This window comes from Macaca fascicularis, chromosome 4 (assembly GCF_037993035.2).
Source record: "Macaca fascicularis isolate 582-1 chromosome 4, T2T-MFA8v1.1".
In the NCBI taxonomy this organism is placed as follows: Eukaryota; Metazoa; Chordata; class Mammalia; order Primates; family Cercopithecidae; genus Macaca; species Macaca fascicularis.
Genome location: NC_088378.1, coordinates 12,082,484 through 12,107,018, shown reverse-complemented (window position 1 = coordinate 12,107,018; position 24,535 = coordinate 12,082,484). Strand labels below are relative to the sequence as shown.

General features: G+C 44.0%; 1 pseudogene; it reads right to left on the bottom strand.

The window, feature by feature from the left end:
* Positions 1–3,860: 3,860 nt before the first annotated feature.
* Positions 3,861–7,183, bottom strand: LOC102126508 (nucleophosmin pseudogene; annotated as a pseudogene).
* Positions 7,184–24,535: the final 17,352 nt, after the last annotated feature.

The window sequence follows — 24,535 nt, the reverse complement described above, 5'->3', positions numbered from 1 at the left end:
GGAGACAAGATCTTCCCCTGTTGCTCAGGCTGGCATGATCATGGCTCACTGCAGCCTCAAGCAATCCTCCCGCCTCAGCCTCCCATGTAGCTGGGACCACAGGTTCACACCACCACACGTGCTGAGACCAGCTCAGTTGGGGAGACCCTAATCCAGCAGTGCTAGAGGAATTAAAGACACACACAGAAATATAGAGATGTGAAGTGAGAAATCAGGGGTCTCGCAGCCTTCAGAGCTGAAAGCCCCAAACAGAGATTTACCCACATATTTATTAACAGCAAACCAGTCATTAGCGTTGTTTCTATAGATATTAAATTGACTAAAAGTATCCCTTATGGGAAACGAAGGGATAGGCTGAATTAAAGGAACAGGTTGGGCTAGTTAACTGCAACAGGAACATGCTCTTAAGGCACAGATCGCTCATGCTATTGTTTGTGGCTTAAGAATTCCTTTAAGCAGTTTTCTGCCCTAGGTGGGCCAGGTGTTCCTTGCCCTCATTCCCATAAACCCACAACCTTCCAGTGCGAGCATTAAGGCCATTATGAACATGTTACAGTGCTGCAGAGATCTTGGCCAGTTCAGGGGCCAGTTTATGCCCAGATTTTGGGGGGCTTGCTCCCAACATGTCCCCCTTCTCTGATTTGCAAAGAGATAAAAGCAAGGGCAGCTTTGTCACGGTGAGCTACTTCTCACAGGAGTTGGGATCTGCATCTGCAGACTCTACAAAGACAAACAACATAGATTAAAAGCACAGTCATCATTCAAATCACAGAGCCTCCGAGTGTTTTTATCTATTTTAGTGGGTTACTAGCTGCTAATTTGTCTACAGCTCCTTTAAGCACTCCAGTTCCTGGCATTAAGGTCAAGTGTACCTGGGATGCTTTAAATATTTGTTCTTTTAATTTTGCAATATCCAAAAACAAGTTTGTAGAGTGTCCTTCTTGATGCTTTTTTATTCTTTCCCAAATTTTGATCTTATTAAGAGCATTTAATAGTTTCCACAAATCCTTATGTTAAGATCCTAGAGTGGGCCGAAACATTTGAGGTTGCAGTGCCACTATACCGCTGTGGTTCCAGTAATAGGAACTTTTGCCATACTTTTACAAATAGGTTTTTGAGGGCGGTATGCCTCAATTATAGGAGCAGAGTTATTATGGTAAATACTGAGATCAGAAAACATGTGTGACTGTGTCATAGTGATTGCATCCAGGCATTATTGCCAGCCCTTATCAAAGGAATACTCACGGCAGTGGTGATAACCACTATCATAGCTACCATTAAATTATTCATTGTGACTGGTTGTCCTGCTTTCCTCAGGTTTTCTTCCACCATCTGTGACAGCTTCTTGATCTGTCCCCAGGTGGGTGGCTGTGTTCGACGGGTGTTGCTCATGACAGTTGAGGTCCTCCTCAGCGTCAGTCTCGACATGGCTGCAACCGAGGGGTCCTCAGGATCCTCCCAGAGTCTCTTCCTTGGTATCTGGCTCATGATAAGGTTTCAGGTGTCTTGATGGTATCCAAATTGGCTGTTGATTTTGGCCTGGAGAAATACAAGCATAACTTCTACCCCAAGTTATTATTTTACCTATTTCCCAACTTTTTGTTATTGGATCTCTCCACCAAATCAGTTGTTCTGTTTCTGTGTTTGCAGCTGGTTTCTGTTGATGCTGTTCAACTGCTGATAACATCTGGCCTTTGGGCAGGCTAAAAAAATTTAAAGTTAATAATGCTAGGTTCAGTTGCATCTGTGGGGATCTATATTCTCTGTTTCCCTTCTGCTTTTGCAACTGCTGTTTTAGGGAGAGATTCATTCTTTCCACTATGGCTTGTCCTTGAGAATTGTATGGGATACCAGTAATGTGTTTAATATTCCACATAGGGAAAAATGTAGCTAGAGCTTGGCTAGTATAGCCTGGGGCATTATCTGTTTTAATAGAAGCTGGAATGTCCATCACCGCAAAACACTGCAAAAGGTGACGTTTAACACAGGCGGAAGACTCTCCTGTTTGGCATGTAGCCCAGACAAAGTGAGAGAACGTGTCCACACATACATGTACATAAGCTAGTCTCCCAAATGAGGGAACATGTGTGACATCCATTTGCCAAATAGAGTTAGGTTCCAGTCTTCGTTGAGTATTAACTCCTCCTGTAAAAGATGAGGAAGGCACCATTTGGCAAGCTGGGCATCGCTGGATAATAGCTTTAGCTTCTTTCCAGGTAATGTCGTATCTGCGTTTGAGACCAGAGGCATTAACATGGGTTAAATTGTGAATATCTAGCATCAGATATTGCATTAGCAACTAGGCGATCAGCCATTTGATTCCCTTCAGTCAAAGGTCCTGGAAGAGGTATATGAGCTGTAATGTGAGTGATGTAAAAAAGATGCATTCTACTCCTGACTGCTGTTTGCAATTGGGTAAATAAAGTCATCAGTTGTTTCTCCGTATGAAATCGTAACTGAGCATTTTCAATTAACTGTGTGGAATGAACCACATATGAAGAATCAGAAATCACATTAATAGGCATATCAAGAGCAGCCAATACCTCAATTACAGCTACAAGCTCCGCTTTTTGAGCTGAAGTATAGGATGTCTGGAAAACTTTACTTTCTGAGCCAGAATAAAAAGCTTTACCATTACTAGATCCATCTGTAAAAACATTCTCAGCATCTCCAATTGGTTTAAATTTAGTTATTTTAGGGAGAATCCAATTAGTTAATTTCAGAAACAAATAGCTTCGTTTTAGGAAAATGATTATTGAGAATACCCACAAAGTCAGCTAAAGGGGTTTGCCAAGTAAGACTATTTATAAAAGCTTGCTGTGGCTGGGCACGGTGGCTCATGCCTGTAATCCCAGCACTTTGGGAGGCCGAGGTGGATGGATCACGAGGTCAGGAGATTGAGACCATCCTGGCTAACATGGTGAAACCCTATCTCTACTAAACATACAAAAAATTAGCGGGATGTGGTGGCACGCACCTGTAGTCCTAGGTACTCATAAGGCTGAGGCAGGAGAATGGCATGAACCCAGGAGGCAGAGCTTGCAGTGAGCCAAGACCATGCCACTATACTCCAGCCTGGGCGACAGAGCGAGACTCCATCTCAAAAAAAAAAAAAAAAAAAAAAAAAAAAGCTGGCTGTATTTGTGCCTTCGTGAGAGGGACAATAATTTTTCCAGGATCATATCCATGTAATTTAACAATCTGAGTTCTCCCAATCCCTATCATAGAAGCAATTTGATCTAAATAAGGAGTTAGAGTCCGTGAATTAGTATGTGGAAGAAAAAGTCACTCTACTAAGTCCTATTCTTGGACAATAACACCAGTAGGTGAATGCTGAGTTGAAAAAATTAGCAAATCTAGAGTCTTCTCTGGATTTATTCTATTTATCTGAGCTTTATAGACTTGCTTTTCAATCAGCTGTAACTTGACCTCAGCCTCCTTTGTTAATTGCTGAGGGCTGGTGAGACTAGGATTTCCTCTAAGGATAGAAAATAGACTACTCATGGCATAGGTAGGAATGCCTAGAGCAGGTCGTATCCAATTAATATCTCCTAGTAATTTTTGAGAGTCATTGAATGTTTCTAGTTGACCCCTATGTATGGTTACCTTATTTTTTATTTTTATTTTTTGAGACAGAGTCTTGCTCTGTCGCCCAGGCTGGAGTGCAGTGGCGCAATCTCAGCTCGCTGCAAGCTCCGCCTCCTGGGTTCACGCCATTCTCCTGCCTCAGCCTTCTGAGTAGCTGGGACTACAGGCGCCCGCCACCATGCCTGGCTCATTTTTGTATTTTTAGTAGAGACGGGGTTTCACCATGTTTGCCAGGATGGTGTCGATCTCCTGACCTCGGGACCCACCCATCTCAGCCTCCCAAAGTGCTGGGATTACAGGCCTGAGTCACCATGCCCGGCCTACATATGGTTACTTTCTGTGGCACAATGGTAGTGTCATTTACTAAGGTCCCCAAGTAAGAGTAAGGAGTAGTAGCCTGAATTTTGTCAGGAGCTATAATTACACCAGCGTGAGAAATCGAATTTTGCAAGTGATCATAACATTGGAGTAATATTTCTCGAGATGGGACAGCAAAAAGTATATCATCCATATAGTGAATAATGTAACACTGTGAAAATATTTTATGAGTAAGTTCAATTGTTTGCCCCACATATGTCTGGCAAATTGTTGGGCTATTTGACATGCCCTGTGGCAATACTTTCCAATGATAACATAATATTTTACGAGTAGGTTCAATTGCTTGCCCCACATACATCTGACAAATTGTTGGGCTGTTTGACATGCCCTGTGGCAACACTTTCCAGTGATAATGCTTACCTGGCCGCAGGTTGTTTACTGGAGGAATTGTAAATGCAAACTGTTCACAGTCTTGCTCAGCTAAAGGGATAGTAAAGGAACAATCTTTTAAATCTATTACTATTAAAGGCCAATTTTTTGGAATGATAGCAGGAGAAGCCAATCCTGGCTGTAATGCTCCCATAGGTTGATAACTGAATTGATGGCTCTTAAGTCAGTTAACATTCTCCATTTTCCTGATTTTTTCTTAATTATGAAAACTAAAAGATTCCAAGGAGAAAATGTTGGAGCTCTGTGCCCATTTTCTAATTGTTCAGTAACTAATTTCTCTAAAGCCTCCAGTTTTTCGTTACTTAGTGGCCATTGTTCTATCCAAATTGGCTTATCTGTTTACCATTTTAAAGGTATAGGTTCTGGAGGCTTAATAATGGCCACCATCAAAAATTATTTCCTAATATTTGGCGGGAACTTTGATTTTCCACTTGAAGTAGTTCTTTCAAAGTTTGCAAATTTTTCTCTAGTCCCATACCAGCGACATACCCCATTTCACGCATTGTATGTTGACTTTGAGGGCTATACAATTGTTCTGGAATTAGAACTTGTGCTCCCCACTGTTGTAATAAATCTCTTCCCCATAAATTTATAGGTACAGAAGTTATAATTGGTTTAATAGTCCCAGATCGTCCATCAGGCCCCTCACAATGCAAAATATAACTACTTTGATATACTTCAGCAGCTTTACCAGCTCCAACTATGTTAAATTGAGAGGGTTGAATTGGCCATGTGGATGGCCAGTGCTGTAGAGAAATGATTGAAATGTCCGCTCCTGTATCTACCAAACCTTTAAATTTGTTTCCTTGAATAGTTATTTTACAGGTAGGACGTTTATCAGTAATTTGATTTACCCAATAAGCTGCTTTGCCTTGTTTATTTGTGCTTCCAAATCCTCCTGTTCGTTTAATTTCACTTTTTCCCATTCCCACATACAGCACAATCAGGAGCTGTGCTATGTGCTCTCCTGGCTCTGCTTTCCAGGGAATAGAAGTAGATATAACAATTTGAATTTCCCCATTGTAATCTGAATCAATGACTCCTGTATGTATTTGTACCCCCCTTTTTTTTACTTTATTAAAATTCTAAGTTTTATTTCACATGTATATTTTTGTCTCCCCACCATTTCCGCGTCTGACCACCGCTACTACTATGTACTATCATAACATTCCATACATACTGAAAACCAAGCAAAGGGTGGAGTTCCATCTTTAAAAACTAAACAGGCATTTTGGACAACACATTCTTGGCAATGGAACCTGGACAACACTTATCAAACATGGCAGGGAAAGTTCTCACTCTGCATTATAAAAAGGACAGCCAGATATCAACTGTTACAGAAATAAAATAAGAAGGAAAATTTTTAACAAATTGTTTAAACTATTTTCTTAAAGAAACTTCCTCCACTGCCAGAGATCTTGAATAGCCTCTTGATCAATCATCCAGAAGCAATTCTTCACATAACTGATGAACCTGGCTTCCACTCTGCGAAGAGAACCACCTTTTTCTATACTTGCTTGCATTTTTGCTTTAATGTCTTCTACAGAACTAGTTCTTTTGGTGTTTTAGGAGTTTTTTCCTGTTTTTTGAAGAATTATTGTCTTTTTGATTTTGGTGTTGATGATGGTTTTGAGTCTTTTCCATTCTGATTTGACTTTTGTGCATTTTTGGCTGGAGTATCTCATACAGATTTCTTCACTGGCCCTTTTTCTTTAGCTTCCTCATCTTCAGAATCATCATCATCATCCTCATCCTCATCCTCATCTTCATCAGCAGCAAGTTTTACTTTTTTCTGTGGAACCTTGCTACCACCTCCAGGGGCAGACCGCTTTCCAGATACAGTTAAGAGTTTCACATCCTCCTCCTCTTCATCTTCTGACTCTGCATCTTCCTCCACAGCTACTAAGTGCTGTCCACTAATATGCACTGGCCCCGAACCACACTTCAACCTTAAGTCCACTGGTGGTGTTACTTTAAAGCCCCCAAGGGAAACCGTTGGCTGCACAGACATTTTCAAAGTTGCCAGTGTTACTTTAATTGGACTGCCTTTGTAATTCGTTGCCTCTGCTTCAACAATGTGCAATTCATCCTCTGCACCAGCCCCTAAACTGACCGTTCTTAAAGATAACTGGTGCTCATTTTCATCATTATCCACCTTAGACTGATAATTTTTGTCAGCCTTTAGTTCACAACCGAATAGATAGTTCTGGGGCCTCAGGGGGCTCATGTTCATGTCCATCAAATCTTCCATCAGGTGGCTGCACGCACTTAGGTGGGAGAGAAGGCGGATGGAGATAAACGAACGCTGCTCCAGGGAACAGCCCCGCAGGACGGAATCACACCAGTTGTACCCCTTTTAAACTCAAACTAGAACTTCCTAAAAGTAATCCTATTGTCCCTGCTGGCAAGGGTCCACAGACTCCTGTTGGGAGCTTTTGCGGGGATTCCCCAGGCAGAAGGCTCACAGCTTTTGTGCAGCATAAATCTACTGCGGCACTATCGGCTGTGGTGGGGGACAGACATTGTACAGGGGTGAGGGAATGGCCTGAGCTGGAAATGCCCTGGTTTAGAACAGGGCCCGGGACGGGCCCCTCATTGCGTTTCCCGAAACTGGGTTCCCATTTTTATCAAACTTAGAGTGACACTGATTAGCTCAATGTTTTCCTTTTTTACATTTTGGACATATTTCAGGATCTGCAGTTTTCTTTTTTTCCCCTATCTGGTGGCCGGACTTGCTGATTTTTTCTACATTCTTTTTTAGTATAACCATGCTTCCCACAGTTAAACAAGCTCCAAGATAAAGGAGTATTTCCTTTGTCTACTCTCAGTCCTGCCATTGCCTGTGCCAGCAAGGTAGCTTTATGCAGATTACCTCCGATACCATCACAGGCCTTGATATAATCAACTAAATGTGCTTTCCCTCTGATAGGTCGCAGAGCAGCCTGGCAATCGAGATTAGCATTGTCGAAAGCTAATAACTGCAACACTATATCCTGAGCAGCTGAATCTGCAATCATCTTTTTAAGAGACTCCTGTAACCGAGCTATAAAATCAACGTATGGTTCTTTGGGTCCCTGTTTTACAGCACTAAAAGAAGGGTATTGTTCTCCACCTGAAGTGATTTTTTTCCAAGCTCTAACGCACACTCCTCTAAGCTGTTCTATGGCCTCATCCTGCATGACCACTTGTGCATCTAAACCAGCCCAGCCGCCAACCCCCAAAAGTTGGTCTGCAGTTGTATTAATTTGAGGTTGGGCCTGGGCATTGCAAGCAGCCTGAATGGAAGCTTTGTTTGCCCACCAAGTTTTAAATTGTAAGAACTGAGCAGGAGTCAGACAAGCTCAAGCAAGAGTGTCCCAGTCAGTAGGAATCATCCGACTGGAAGCAGCAACATTCTTTAACAGTCCCATTACAAAAGGAGAACCTGGTCCATATTGATTTATTGCTTGTTTAAATTCTTTGAGTAATTTAAAAGGAAAAGTCTCAGATGCAGCTGTAATATTTCCCTGTTGATCTGGGGGGTGTATTCTAACAGAGAACTGCCAAACTTCTAAATCACCTCTTGTCTAGCTTGCTGAATTCCTGCCTGAATAGAAATAACAGCAGTCGCTTGAGGTGCTGCTTGAACAGTCACTGGAGCAACTACTTTTCACACAGTGTCCTCCAGAAAAGAAAGATCTGGGGGGTCATTTTCTTCAAAATAGTAAGGAGGGGTTGCAGAAGGGTAGAGATGAACCTCTCCTTCCTTTGCCACTTTAGTTTTAGCTGGCAAATAAACATGCTCTGTAACCTCCTCTGTTACTTTGCTATACTCTTGTTCCTCCTCGTCATCAGTGTGAAAAAGTTCCAAGGTGAAACCAACCAGACCCCATATCTGTCCCATTGTTACCCTGATGCTTCTAAGCTCCCCTTCTTACTCACCATGGGGATTGCTTTAAGAGTATTTGGGTATCCTCCAGCTAGTTTTCTGTTCCTACCATTGCTCCGGCGACCCTTCGACCTGGATTCGAGCCCCCAAGATGGACGCCACTTGCCGAGATCAGCTCGGCTGGGGAGACCCTAACCCAGCAGCACTAGAGGAATTAAAGACACACACACAGAAATATAGAGATGTGAAGTGGAAAATCAGAGGTCTCACAGTCTTCAGAGCTGACAGCCCTGAGCAGAGATTTACCCACACATTTATTAACAGCAAACCAGTCATTAGCATTGTTTCTATAGATATTAAATTGACTAAGAGTATCCCTTATGGGAAGCGAAGGGATGGGCTGAATTAAAGGAATAGGTTGGGCTAGTTAACTGCAGCAGGAACACGCCCTTAAGGCACAGATCGCTCATGCTATTGTTTGTAGCTTAAGAATGCCTTTAAGTGGTTTTCTACCCTGGGCGGGCCAGGTGTTCCTTGCCCTCATTCCCATAAACCCAAAACCTTCCAGCATGGGCGTTAAGGCCATTATGAACATGTTACAGTGCTGCAGAGATTTTGTTTATGGCCAATTTTGAGGCCATCTTATGGCCGGATTTTGGGGGGCTTGCTCCCAGCAACACCCAGCTAGTTTTTAAATTTTTTGTGGAGATGTGGGTCTCACTATGTTGCCCAGGCTGGTCTCAGACTCCTGAGCTCAAGTGGCCCACCTGCCTCAGCCTCCCAAAGGGCTGGGATTACAGGTGTAAGCCACTGTGCCCAGTCTCTGTAAATATATTTCTAAGAATAAGTTGGTCTGAAATGAATCCAGATCGGTTTAGACAGTAAAAGATTAGATTCCATTTAGGACCAAGAATCTTTTCTAAATTTCACCTATCAAAGTACCTTCAGGGCAACCATCTGTTGTTGAAATCTCAGCTGATGCACACTGCAAAAGGTTTAGGAGAAGATTCTGGATAAATTAAACCATGGGGATCCTCTTGAATTAAGATTATTGGGAGCAGCCCAGGCACACACACACACAAAAAATCCTTTTTAACCTTTTTGAACTTTAGGGCCAAATTGTCACCTTCATTTCTAGAAGACTTGGGGCTGGCATTGCAGTGTCTAAATGATCCATCCTTCCATTTCTTGTCCTTATTCCCCCAGCTCCCTGCTTTTCTCCAGTTTAGTGCTTATTTGTATTTCTACCAGCCAGGACACAGAAGAAAAGATAAAAAGCTCAAAAAGTTGATTCCACTTTTCCAAGGAAGTTAACAGGGAGCAGGTTGACTTTACAGTACAATGTACCTTGCTCTCCAAAGCTTTCTTTGTTTTTCTCAGATTCTGTCTCTTCTTGCCTCCCTCATCTTTCATTATATTTCTCTTTTTTTTTAATTAAAAAATGTTAAAACAGCAATGAGACAGGGTCTCACTATGTTGTACTGGCCAGTCTTGAACTCCTGAGCTCAAGGGATCCACCAGCCTCAGCCTCCCAAAGTGCTGGAATTACAGGTTTGAGCCACTGCACCCGGCGTGTGTTTCCTTTATCCTCCCTCAGAAACAGCTCCTTGCTTTCTAGAATCACAGACTCTTAAAGCTAAAAGGGACCCAAGGAATTCTTCTGTATATGGCTTAATAACTCCTAGGGAAAACCAAGCCTCAAAGAGATGAAATGATTTCCCATGACAGCTGGAAACCAAGTCTTTTGACTCATGGCCCTCAATTATTTCTACTATGTCACACTGCCTTGCTTCTCTAAAATAACTGTAAGATGAAAGAAAACTCCAGTCATTGAAGAAAAATTTTTCTTTTCCTTTTTTTTTTTTTTTTTGAGATGGGGTCTCACTCTGTCACCCAGGCTGGAATGCAGTGGCATGATCTCAGCTCACTGCAACCTCCACCTCCCTGGCTCAAGCATCCTCCCACCTCAGCCTACTGAGTAGCTGGGGTCACAGGCATATGCCACCATGCCTGGCTAATTTTGTTTTGTATTTCTTGTAGATACAGGGTTTTGCTATGTTGCCCAGGCTGGTCTTGAACTCCTGAGCTCAAGCCATCCACCCGCCTTGGGATCCCAAAGTGATGAGATTACAGGTGTGAACCACTGTGCCTGGCTGAACTTTTTTTTCTATTGTTGGAAAAAAATAATAGCAATATCACACATACATTTTTGCTTTCAGAATATGTTTCCTGAGTTAAAGAGCAAAACTCATGTAAGATAGAATAAAAAAGAAATTCCAATTAAAGTAGGAAATAAAAATGCTTTTAATATCAGTTTAATCATTAGATGCCTAATTTGTTCCTCCAGTTAGCTAGTCAGTGGCCCAGTATTTCTCAGTTACAAAGGTCTGATAACATCCTAATCAACTCCATGGAGCAATAGGGACCCTCAGCTCTGGATTAATCCAGAAGGCTTAGAACTGTTTTGCATGCCTTGCTCATTTTTTTACTTTCTTTTTATGGATTTGGTTAACTACTTTCCTTCTGCATTCTCAAGTGTTTGAAAGGTATCTATCCAAGTGTCTCTTTACTCTGGTGCACCATAAAAAATTTGAGACAAAAATATTGATATGGTTTGGCTGTGTCCCCACTAAATCTCAACTTGAATCATAGTTCCCAGAATTCCCACATATTGTGGGAGGGATGGAGGGGGAGGTAATTGAATCATGGGGGCCAGTCTTTCCTGTGCTATTCTTGTGATAGTGAATAAGTCTCATCAGATCTGATAGGTTTATCAGGCGTTTCCGCTTTTGCTTCTTCCTCATTTTTCTCTTGCCACTGCCATGTAAGAAGTGCCTTTTGCCTCCTGCCATGATTCTGAGGCCTCCCCAGTCACGTGGAACTGTAAATCTAATGAAGCCTCTTTTTTTTCCTAGGCTTGGGTATGTCTTTATCAGCAGCATGAAAACGGACTAACACAGTAAATTGGTACCAGGAGTGGGGCATTGATGAAAAGATACCAAAAAATGTGGAAGTGACTTTGGAACTGGGTAACAGGCAGAAATTGGAACAGTTTGAAGGGCTCAGAAGAAGACAGGAAAATGTGGGAAAGTTTGGAACTTCCTAGAGACTTGTTGGCATTTGGCATTGCCCAAAATGCTGATAGTGATATGGACAATAAAATCCAGGCTGAAGTGTTCTCAGATGGAGATGAGGAACTTGTTGGGAATGGAGCAAAGGTGACTCTTGTTGTGTTTTAACAGAGACTGGTGGCATTTTGCACTGCCCTAGAGATTTGTGGACCTTTGAACCTGAGAGATGATTTATGGTATCTGATGGAAGAAATTTCTAAGCAGCAAAGCATTTAAGAGGTGACTTGGGTAGTGTTAAAGGCATTCAGTTTTAAAAGGGAAACAGCATAGAAGTTCAGAAAATTTGCAGCCTGACTATGCTATAGAAAAGAAAACCCATTTTCTGGGGAGAAATTCAAACTTGCTGCAGAAATTTGCATTAGTAGCAAGGAGCCTAATGTTAATTCCCAAAACCATGGGGAAAATGTCTCCAGCCCGTCTTAGGACCTTCATGGCAGCCCCTCTGATCACAGGCCCAGAGGCACAGGAGGAAAAAGTGGTTTTGTGGGCTGGGAACAGGTTCCCCATGCTGTGTGGAGCCTAGGGACTTGGTGCCCTGTGTCCCAGCCACTCCAGCTGTGGCTAAAAGGGGCCAACGTATAGCTGAGGCTGTGGATTCAGAGGGTAGAAGCCCCAAACCTTGGCAGCTTCCACGTGGTGTTGAGCCTGCTGTTCACAGAAGTCAAGAATTGAGGTTTGGGGACCTCTGCCTAGATTTCAGAAAATGTATGGATTTCAGAAGAAGATAGAAGCAAAAGTTTGCTGCAGGGGGCTCTCATGGAGAACCTCTGCTGGGGCAGTGTGAAAGGGAAATGTGGGGTTGGAGTCTCCACACAGATACCCTAGTGGGGTGCTGCCTAGTGGAGCTATGAGAAGAGGGCTGCCGTCCTCCAGACCCCAGAGTGGTAGATCCACTGACAGCTTACACTGTGCACCTGGAAAAGCTGCAGACACTCAACGCCACCCCATGAAAGCAGCCAGGAGGGGGCCTGCACCCTGCAAAACCACTGGGGTGGAGTTGCCCAAGACCATGAGAACCAACTTGTTGCATCAGCGTAACCTGGATGTGAGACCTGAAGTCAAAGGAGATCATTTTTGGAGCTTTAAAGTTTGACTGGTGGGTAGGATGATATTTCACTGTGGTTTTGGTATGCATTTCCCTGGTGCTTAGTGATGTTGAAGCTCCATAAACATTTGCTTGTCTGGTTCACCATACATGTTCCCAGCATCTCAGATAGCACCTGACATGTTGGAGATGCTTGACAAATACTTGTTGAATATATGAATTAACAAATAAAGACTGGGTGTGGTGGCTCACACCTGTAATCCCAGCACTTTGAGAGGCCAAGGCAGGAGGATCGCTTAAGGCCAGGAGTTCAAGACCAACCTGGGCAACATAATGACACTGTCTCTACACAAAAACAAAAATAAAAATAAAATAAAACAAGCTGGAGGATTGTGGATGTTGTTCAAATAGCCATGGGTTGTGCAATTATGATGTTGACTGGATTCGGAATTATCTGCCAGGAATGAAGCTCCCAAGAACATCAGTATGGGCAGTAAGACACATAGCCTCAATCATCCCAAGGCAATTGGTTCTAACAGCAATTCTTCCTAAACTGGGACTGCACTCTGACAGTTCCTCGTAGTGTTTTTCATCATCTTGAAAGGTGGCACATGTCTGTAATACCAGCACTTTAGGAGGCTGAGGCAGGAGGATTGCTTGAGCCCAGGAGTTCAAGACCAGCCTTGGCAACATAAGGGGACCCCTGTCTCTACAAAAAAATAAAAATAAAAAAAATTAGTCAGGCAGGGTGGTGCACACATGTAGTCCCAGCTACTTGGGATTCTGAGGTGGGAGGATCTCTTGAGCCTCTGCACTCCAGCCTGGGCAATATGGTCTCAAAACAATAATAATAATAAAATAAAAATTAAATTAAAAACTAAAAAAAACAAATGTGGCATATCATTAGGGCTTTTTCACACATCAGTCTAAGTTCTTCAACGAAAATGCCCATACAGTATTGGGAACTGTGATGTGCCTATTGATGCTAAGTCCTGAAGTTGATGAGATGAATAAGCCACCATTATTTTCTTTAAGAATCTCATGGCCAGGTGCAGTGGCTCACGCCTGTAATCCCAGCACTTTAGGAGGCAAAGGTGGGTGGATCACCTGAGGTCGGGAGTTTGAGACCAGCCTGACCAACATGGAGAAACTCTGTCTCTACTAAAAATACAAAAAATTAGCTGGGCGTGGTGGTGCCTGCCTGGAATCCCAGCTACTTGGGAGGCTGAGGTAGGAGAATCCCTTGAACCCAGGAGGTGGAGGTTGTGGTGAGCTGAGATCGTGCCATTGCACTCCAGCCTATGCAACAAGAGCAAAACTCCGCCTCAAAAAAAAAAAAAAAAAAAAAAAAGAATCTCGTAATCTAGGGCTGGGAGCAGCGGCTCACACCTGTAATCCCAGCACTTTGGGAGGCTGAGGCTGGTGGATCACCTGAGGTCAGCAGTTGGAGACCAGCCTGGCCAACATAGCAAAACCCCGTTTCTACTAAAAATACAAAAATTAGCCAGGTGTGGTGGTGGGTGCCTATAATCCCGGCTACTCAGGAGGCTGAGGCAGGAGAATTGCTTGAACCCAGGAGGCGAAGGTTTCAGTGAGCTGAGATCACACCACTGCACTCTAGCCTGGGCAACAGAGCGAGACTGTCTCAAAAAAAAAAAAAAAGAAAGAAAAGAAAAGAATCCCTCAATCTAGTAAGGGAAGACACGAGGTGCTTACTTTTTGCAAATTGCCTGGAACACAGGCTTTTTATTAGCACATGAAGCAGTAACAGCAGTGTTGTTCCGTACCATATGATGTTGAAATGGTTGCTGAATCCTTCAGCATGAAAAGCTAGGACACTTTGGATACCACTAAAGTGTCCAGTGTTTCAAAATGAACAGTGATAAAAACTACCCATTTGCTGAGCTCCTGCTATGAGCATTTTTTATATTGGTTTTCTCTCAAAGTATTTCTGATTATGTTATACTCACTTTTACATATGATGAAACAGAGACTCAGAAAGGCTTAGAAACTTGTCCAAGGTCACACAAGTGGTAAGTGTAAGCCATGAATCATATCCAGTTGTTTCTAATGACAGAGCCCATGCTCTTTGCATGATACCACAGGGTCTTGTTTCAAGTATCACTGGTCCCACTTCCTCAGTTCTTCACATACAATGGATCTCTTCCCAACTTCCCTTCTGTACTCTAGTCAGAGAACATCTTATACACATCAGGTAAAAACTATGTAGATACATACAGGCTTCTTTACAACAGAACATCCAATGGCACATTGTGCTGATAGGACCATTATATAAAGTTGTAGGAGTTATAAGAATACAAAGAAGACATAGTGATATGGTTTGGCTCTGTGTCTTGACCCAAATCTCACCTTGAATTGTAATAATCCCCATGTGTCAAGGAAAGGACCAGGTGGAGATAATTGAATCACGGGGGGCAGTATCCCCCATGCTGTTCTCATGATAGTGAGTTCTCATGGGATCTGATAGTTTCGTAAGAGGCTTCCCTCTTCGCTTGGACTCATTCTCTCTCCTGCTGCTGTGCATTCCTAATTGTAAGATTCCTGAGACTTCCCCAGCCATGTGAAACTGTGAGTCAATGAAACCTCCTTTCTTGGTAAATTACTCAGTCTCAGGTATTTCTTCACAGCAGCGTGAGAACAGACTAATACAGTAAATTGGTACCAAGAGTGGGGTGCTACCATAAGGATACCTGAAAATGTGGAAGGAACTTTAGAACTGAGTAATAGGCAGAGGTTGGAAAAGTTTGGATGGCTCAGAAGAAAACAGGAAAATGTGGGAAAGTTTGGAACTTTGTAGAGATTTAATGGTTTTGACCAAAATGCTGATAGTGATATGGACAATGACATACAGGCTGAGGTGATCTCAGATGGGAATGAGAAACTTGTTGGGAACTGGAATAAAGGTGACTCTTGCTATGCTTTAGCAAAGAGACTGGTGGAATTTTGCCCCTGCCCCTAGAGATCTGTGGAACTTTGAACTTGAGAGAGATGATTTAGGGTATCTGGTGGAAGAAATTTCTAGGCAGCAAACCATCCAAGAGGAAGCAGTGCATAAAAGTTTGGAAAATTTGCAGCCTGATGATGCAATAGAAAAGAAAAATCCATTTTCTGGGGAGAAATTCAAACTGGCTGCAGAAATTTATATAATTAATGAGAAGCCAAATACTAATCACCAAAACAATCGGGAAAATGTCTCCAGGGCATGTCAGAGAACTTCATAGCAGCCCCTCCCATCGTAGGTCCAAAGGCCAAGGAGGGAAAAATGGTTTCATGGGCCAGGCCTAGGCCCCCCTTCTCTACACAGCCTCAGGACATGGTGCCCTATGCCCCAGATGTTTCAGCTCCAGCTGTGGCTAAAAGGGGCCAAGGTATAACTTGGGCCATTTCTTCACAGGGTGCAAGCCCCAAGCCTTGGTGGCTTACATGTGGTGTTGGTCCTGCAGGTACACAGAAGTCAAGAATTGAGGTTGGGGAACCTCTACCTAGATTTCAGAGGATGTATGGAAATGCCTGGATATCTGCTGCAGGGGCAGAGCCCTCATGGAGAACCTCTGTTAGGCCAGTGTGGAAGGGAAATGTGGGGTTGGAGCCCCTACAGAGTCCCCACTGTGGCACTGCCTAGTGGGGCTGTGTAAAGAGGGCCACCATCCTCCAGACCCCTGAATGGTAGATCCACCAACAACTCGCACTGTGTGCCTAGAAAAGCTGCAGACACTCAACACCAGCTGTGAAACCAGCTGGGAGAGGGGCTACACCCTGGAAAGTCACAGGTACGGAGCTGCCCAAGGCCATGGGAGCCCACCTCTTGCATCAGTGTGACCTGGATGTGGGACACATAGTCAAAGGTGATGATTTTCAAACTTTAATGTTTAATGACCGCCCTATTGGATTTTGGACTTACATGGGGCCTGTAGCCCCTTTGTTTTGACCAATTTCTCCCATTTGTAATGGGTGTATTTACCCAATGCCAGTACCCCCATTATATCTAGGAAGTAACAAACTTTTGACTTTACAGGCTCATAGGCAGAAGGGACTGTCTTGTCTGAGATGAGACTTCAGACTTGGACCTTTGGGTTAATGCTGGAATGTGTTAAGACTATGGGGAACTATTGGAAGGGCATGATTGTGTTTTGAAATGTGAGGACATGAGATTTGAAAGGGGCCAGGGCAGAATGATATGGTTTGGCTATGTGTCCCAACCCAAATCTCATCTTGAATTGTAATAATCCCCACATGTCAAGGGCAGAACCAGGTGGAGATAATTGAATCGGGGGGGCGATTTTCCCCATGCTGTTCTTGTGACAGTGAGTGAGTTCTCAGGAGATCTGACGGTTTCATAACGGGCTTCCCCCTTCACTTGGACTCATTCTGTCTCCTGCCACCCTGTTAAGAGGTGCCTTCTGCCATGATTGTAAGTTTCCTGAGACCACCCAAATCATGCTGAACTGTGAGTCAATTAAACCTCTTTTTTTTAAATATAAATTACCCAGTCTTGGATATTTCTTCATAGTGTTACAGGAAAGTGGTCCCAGTCCAGACCCCAAGAGAGGGGTCTTGGATCTCTCGCAAGAACTCAAGGAGAGTCCACAGTGCACAGCAAAAGCAAGTTTATTAAGAAAGTAAAGTGGTGAAGGAACAGCTACTCCATAGACAGAGTAGGGCATTCCCAAAAATAAGAGGAGGAATGCTTCCACCCAAGGTACAATGCTTGTGAATACATATATACGGTAAAAAAAAGATCATGCACCAGGCGGTGGCTCACACCTGTAACCCCAGCACTTTGGGAGGCCGAGGCAGGTGGATCACTCGAGGTCAGGAATTCAAGACCAGCCTGACCAACATGGCCATCTCTACTAAAAATACAAAAATTAGCCAGGTGTGGTGGCATGAGCCTGTAGTCCCAGCTACTCGGGAGGCTGAGGTTGCAGTGAGCTGAGATCACACTATAGCACTCCACCTTAAGCAACAGAGCAAGACCCTGTCTCAAAACAACAACAAAAAACAAGAAAAAAGATCATGGGGAGATGTGCTCTGCTATAAGGGTTTCTGATAAAGGATTAATCTTCTTAATTACTATATTTTGCAAGGATGTTATCTTTCTCACGCCTGTAATCCTAGCACTTTGGGAAGCCTTGGCAGGCAGATCACGAGGTCAGGAGATTGAGACCATCCTGGCTAACACAGTGAAACCCAGTTTCTACTAAAAAATACAAAAAAAAAAGAAAAAGTTAGCTGTGCGTGGTGACGGGCGCCTGTAGTCCCAGCTACTCGGGAGGCTGAGGCAGGAGAACGGTGTGAACCTGGGAGGCAGAGCTTGCAGTGAGCTGAGGTCCGGCCACTGCACTCCAGCCTGGGTGACAGAGTGAGTCTCAAAAAAAAAAAAAAAAAAAAAGAATATTATCTTTAAAGCAAAATTAGGAATGTCTTTGTTCTCCAGATACCGGGATTTTAGAACATTCCCAAGTCTGGGTCTGTTAAGTAAACATTATCAATCTGCTCCATTAACTGTAAACATCTAAACGCTAGGAATACCTTTCTGGGAGTGCAGCCCAGCAGGTCACAGCTTCATTTTCCTAGCCCTCACTCAAGATGGAGTCGCTCTGGTTAGAACACCTCGGACAACAGCAGTGTGAGAATGGACTAATACACATGGGGAAAAAGTAACACTAAACCATTAAATGCAGATGTGACTGACACAGACCCTTGATGAACTCAGCTGCTGCTTCCTCATGTATAACTACAGAGCCCTTTTGGGTGACACCATTTCTCCCCCAGGTCTGTCCAGCTTTCTGTCATCTTTTGCCCTACCATAGGTATTTTCAGTCCTTAATGGTCACCTACAAAATATTCACTGATGAAAAGTGGCTGTGTCTTCTAAGTGCTGTGACTCCCCAATACATGGGCAGCAGTGAACACTGGTTTTCCCCTGGAGCCAGACTCTTCGTCTGCCTCAGGGAAGCAGCTCTGCTTGAAGCCCCTGTGGATATGGTTTCCATGATTTTTCTTCCAGATATCACTACTTGGAAAATTGTGGTTTTATTCCTACTCATTAAGTCTTATAAATATTATGATTTGACATGTCACATTCCCCAGTGAATTTCTGCTTTGCAGACTCTGGGCTGTTTAGACAGTTGCAGAAACAAGGTAGGGAAGCTGGGGGTGGCAGGAATGTAGACAATCACCCCCTGTCCCCGTCCCTTCCCACAAGGACAATCCAGCCAGTGGCAGGAGACTGCTGGAAATGTAGAAGAGTTGAGGGAGAAAAACTCTGGAGAATATTTATTTGTCTGCTGAGGTAATAAAACGAACGTTCTGTAAAGCCACTTCTTTGGAGTGTTAGGCAAATATCTTTCGACCTCTTGAATTTGAAATGGTTTTGTAGGTGCATGTGACCACTGACTTCAAAACAAAGGCTTTTGGAGGAGACAGGTCTATTAGCTGCGCTCTTCTCTAAATATGTTTAGGCCAGGCGCAGTGGCTCACGTCTGTAATCCCAGCACTTTGGGAGGCCGAGGCGGGTGGATCATTTGACGTTAGGAGTTCGAGACCAGTCTTGCCAACATGGTGAAACCCTGTCTCCACTAAAAATACAAATATTAGCTAGGTTTGGTGGCGGGTGCCTGTAATCCCAGCTACTCAGGAGGCTGAGGCAGAGGAATTGCTTGAATCCGGGAGGTGGAGGTTGCAGTGAGCTAAGATACTGTCACCGCACTCCAGCCTGGGCGACAGAGCAAGACTCTGTCTCAAAATAAATAAATAAAATAAAATAAGTATGTTTTAAAAGAAGGCATATGCCCACGGTGGGAAGAAGAGAGATGAGGAGGCAGGGAAATAGTGGAAAAGAAAAAGATGGGGAGAGGGGAAGGACAGGAGGGAAGGGGAGTCAGAAACAAAAGACACACAGGGTTTAAGTGTACCACATCCGTTTCCTTTTCACTAGCACAAAAGCCCCTGGATTTCAAATTCATCTGAGCTCTCCTTGGGAGCTGGTTGTGGCCCGAGGCAAGGGCTGACTCTCAGAGGACAGCTTGGCAGTGACAGAGGCAGAAGTCAGACAAAAAGGCTCTGACTGACATGTGAGCGGTGGGGTGATGTCAACAACAGCTGACCCGTCATGAGACCTTAGGAAGAAAACCAACGGGAATCTTGTTTTGGAGCGGCTAGTGCCCAGCTAGCTCCCTGCTAGGTGCTTGGAAACAGATTGACTAGCATAATAGAGTGATTTTGTAATCTGTCATAATACCATAAGCCACAGATCCACAGACTTTGACCCCTCACAGGTATAATAAGCTCCTTTATTCAGCTGCACATGATCTCCCTGTGGGGAAGGAGGGAGGGGGCCCTTCTTCTAATTACACAACCTAAGCATATGTTTTGCTGGGGAACAAAGCATTATATTCATTAGCAACAATCTTGTAAGCCAGGTTCCTTTTACTAGCCAGTTAACTAATTGACAGTTAAGAATTTGTATTAATAATAGACTGCAGCCAGGCATGGCTTGATCTGACAGTTTCATTAAAAATGTAGGCAAGTTCCTCAAGCCGGCATGACCGTCAGCCTTTATGTAGGAATCTTGCTTACCAAGGATCTTAACTTGCTGTACAACAATATCACCCTGGCAGAAAATTGTTCTCCCAGGTCAAAGTCCAGGAGTCAGCAGTTACTCACTTGGAGGATTTTTGTTGTTGTTCCTTTTGTGACACATCTGAACAAGGAAGTGATTTTGTTGTGTTTTCTTAAAATCTTATTGACATGGTTCACTTGTTCTGGACCAAGTTATTCTGGTGATGAATGATCCTAATTCTTCCTTGCTGCTTTTCTGTGTACCTTGTCCTCCTTTTAAAATTTTATTTTGTTTTATGGGGTATGGAAATACTTATTTCTCAAATCACTAGCAACTCCATTGAAAGTTCTGAGAGAGATGGTAGAGACGATGAAATTCAAAATATGTCCTGCCACACACTGTTCTTTCCAGTCTTTGCCTTTGAAATTCTTCCAGGACCTAGCTTAGATATGCCCTACCCTATGGCATCTTCTCAAATCTCCCCCATGTTGGATATCGAGCGTTTTCTGTCCCCATTCTCCCAGCACATGCACCAAACTTCTCTTCAGTTCCCTACTCACCTGACCCAATACCCACCTTGGGGCATGGTCTGTCCTTTTATCCCTTTTTCCCATGATCCCTTGCCCTTAGCAAATATGCACCAAACATGTGCTGGGTTAAATTGAATGTACTCTTTATTACTAACATGCTGGGTTTAATTGAATGTACTCTTTATTACTAACTCTAATCTCAGTAGTCAGTCTGTAAAACACCTTTGATCTCTGTTGGTTTGTAAATGTCTCTGGAATCTAGCCTTTCTCTGTGGCAGGGCCTTTATCACCTCTTGTCCCCTGCTTCAGCTCAGTCTCCTTGAGAGGGATCTTTCTGAGACATAAATATGGTGATGAGGCCAGGTGCGTGGCTCATGCCTGTTATTCCAGCATTTTGGGAGGCCCAGGTGGGCAGATCACCTGAGGTCAGGAGTTCGAGACCAGCTTGGCTAACGTGGTGAAATCCTGTCTCTACTAAAAATACAAAAATTAGCCAGGCTTGGTACTGTGCACCTGTAGTCCCAGCTGCTGAGGCACAAGAATCCCTTGAACCCAAGAGGTGGAGTTTACAGTGAGTTGAGATCACACCACTGCACTCCAGTCTGGGAGACCGAGCAAGACCCTGTCTCAAAAAAAAAAAAAAAAAAAAAAAAAAAAAAAAATCACTCTGGCTACTGGGTTGGGTTGAGTAGACTGCTAGGGAGGGGCAAGTAACAACAGATGTGAGGCGAGCTGTTCAGAGGCTATTGCAGCAACTCAGTGGAGAGGTGACCATCACCTGGATTAAGGTGGGTCTTGCAGGATATTGTTTGAAGGTAGAGCAAACAGAACTTGCTATTGGAATGGATGTAAGGGGAAGGATTAATCGAGAGTGAAGAGAGTGACTGCAAGTTTTAAAATATTATTTGTTGATTTTGAGCAGCTAGAAGGACAGCTTAAGATGACTCCTATGGGCTTTTCATTGTAGTACTCAATTTGGCTCACCTTTCCCGTGTGGTCACCTGCCCCTCCCTTTCTACATCCGTGCTCCGTTCATACCTAGATCCTCCATGGTCCACACTCAGATTTATTTATTTATTTATTTATTTTATTATTTCGAGATGGAGTCTCACTCTGTCTCCCAGGCTGGAGTGCAGCGGCACGATCTCGGCTCACTGCAAGCCCTGCCTCCTGGGTTCATGCCATTCTCCTGCCTCAGCCTCCTGAGTAGCTGGGACTACAGGCGCCCGCCACAAGGCCTGGCTAATTTTTTGTATTTTTGGTAGAGACGGGGTTTCCCCATGTTAACCAGGATGGTCTCAATCTCCTGACCTCGTGATCCACCCGCCTTGGCCTCCCAAAGTGCTGGGATTACAGTCGTGAGCCACTGTGCCCAGCCTTTTTATTTATTTATTTATTTAAGAGACAGGGTCTTGCTCTGTCACCCAGCCCAGAGTGCTGTGTCAAGATCATGGCTCACTGCAGCCTTGAACTCCTAGACTCAAGCCATCTTCCTGCCTCAGCCTTCTGAATAGCTGAGACTACAGGCATGTGCCACTGTGCCCAGCTCACACTCATATTCTTCCATGTGCCTGGGTCTTTGCTTCTAATCATCCCTCCTTCTGAATGACCAAAGTGTGGTTTTTGTCCACCAGGAAAACTCCTATTCCTACTTCAAGACTTTTTTTGTTTTTTAAGATGGAGTTTCATTCTTGTTGCCTAGGCTGGAATGCAATGGTGTGATCTCAGCTCACTGCAACCTCTGCCTCCCCGGCTCAAGCAATTCTCGTGCCTCAGCCTCCTGAGTAGCTGAGATTACAGGCATGCGCCACCATGCCGGCCTAATTTTGTATTTTTAGAAGAGATGGGGTTTCACCATGTTGGTCAGGCTGGTCTTGAACTCCTGACCTCAGGGGATCCACCTGTCTCAGCCTCCCAAAGTGCTGGGATTACAGGCATGAGCCATCGTGCCCGGCTTCCTCCTTCAAGACTTCTAAAATGACACCTCCTCTGTGAGGTCTGCTTTTTGTTACACACACACACACACACACACACACACACACATATACACACCCCAGAGCACATGCATCCACATACACCTCTCTTTCCCATGGCCCTTTATAACGCCTCTCCTGCACTTAGTTCTCTTGTTTGTGTAGGGGCCATGCATCTGGGGCCTCCTTGAGAAAGCATGCCCCCTGAGGGTGGGATTTGACCTTATTTAACACTCTAACCCAACCACAATTAGGAAAAAGGTGGGGTTTGTTAAGTGTCTACTGAATCAATGAATGGATAGGAATCAAGGAGGGATGTGCCTCTCCCTCTAAATCCTATCCCACCCCCGACAAAATTTTGGTTTATCCCCTGCCCTGTAACACATAAGAACTCATGCTGCCTGGCATGGGATGTGACAAAGGGGCTTGAATGAATACTAACACTTACTTGGTTTGGAAAGTCAGGAATATAACTTTACTTGCACCTCATATGCATTTGAAAACATCAAATGGGCTGGATGCAGTAGCTCATGCCTGTAATCCCAGCACTTTGGGAGCCTGAAGTGGGATGATCATTTGAGCCTGGGAGGTCAAGGCTGTAGTAAGCCAAGATCATGCCACTGCACTCTATCCTGGGCAACAGGGCAAGATGCTGCCTAAAACTAACAAAAACGAAACAAACCAAAAACAATAAAAACATCAAATAGATTGAAGGCTGCTTTGGCTATCCCCCAAATCAGGCTGCACTGTGGGGAAAGGCGGCCTCCGATTTCACTATCAGGAAAGCGTTCTCAGAGGTCAGGGAACAGAAGGGCTCACAGACCAAGTATATATTGCTCAAAGTGGAGATTATTGAACCTACTTAAAACACACAACAGAAAGCAAGGAGGGTGTAGATGGGGTAGGTTACCACTCGTAGGAGAGGGAGCAAGCTAGGGCTGAGGGAAGATGACCTTTCTCTGCTGATGGTATGGTTGGAAGGAGCAGAGTTGAAATTGGACGACATGGGGAGGGGTCAGCAGAAAGTGCCTGGATGCCTTCCCTCCCCTATGCTTACTCTGTTAGAAAGATCCAGAGCAAGTAAGCCTGCCAGAGCTATAGCTTGCCAGTTAGCTTAGCTGCTGAACACTTACAGGTTTTATATGCATCTCTGGGGCAAAGCATATGTAGGACCCTGGGGGACGATACTGAGATTACTGAAAGGTGGCTGATTTAGGGATGATATAAACATCAGCCTGGAGGCAGCACCCATAGACTTTCCATCCTTTTTTTTTTTTTTTTTTTTTTTCCAGAGTCTCGCTTTGTCACCCAGGCTGGAGTGCAGTAGTGCAATCTCGGCTCACTGCAACCTCTGCCTTACGGGTTCAAGCAATTCTTGTGCCTCAGGCTCCCGAGTAGCTGGAATTACAGGTGCCCACCACCATGCTTGGCTAATTTTTGTATTTTTTGTAGAAACAAGGTTTCACCATGTTGGCCAGGCTGGTCTTGAACTCCTGACCTCAGGTGATCCAGCCGCCTCAGCCTCCCAAAGTGCTGGGATTACAGGCGTGAGCCACCACACCTGGCCCCTTTTTGTCTTTAAGACTTTTGTTCTGACCTTTTAAGCATATTACTTACTACCTGTATTTAACATATTTTATGAATTCTGTTTCATAAGCTATTTGCTCGATCACCACCTATACTTAACATATCTTATGAATTTTATTTCTCACAAGCTACTTAAGTTTGTTTTTATCTATGCTTAACATTTCTTATGAGTATTATGAGCTAAATGTTGGTGTCTCCCCCAAATTCATATGTTGAAGCTCTAACCCCCAATGTGATGGTATTTAGAGGAGGGGTCTTTTTCGAGGTAATCAGGTTTAGATGAGATCATGAGGGTGAGGCCCCCGTGACAGAATTAGTGTCCTTATAGAAAGAAGAGAGACAAGAGCTCTTTTTCTCTACCATGTGAGGGCACAGCAAGAAGGCAGCTATCTGCAAGCCAGAAAGAGGGCCCTCACCAGAAACTGAACCTGCCAGCAGCTTGATCCTGGATTTCCCAGAA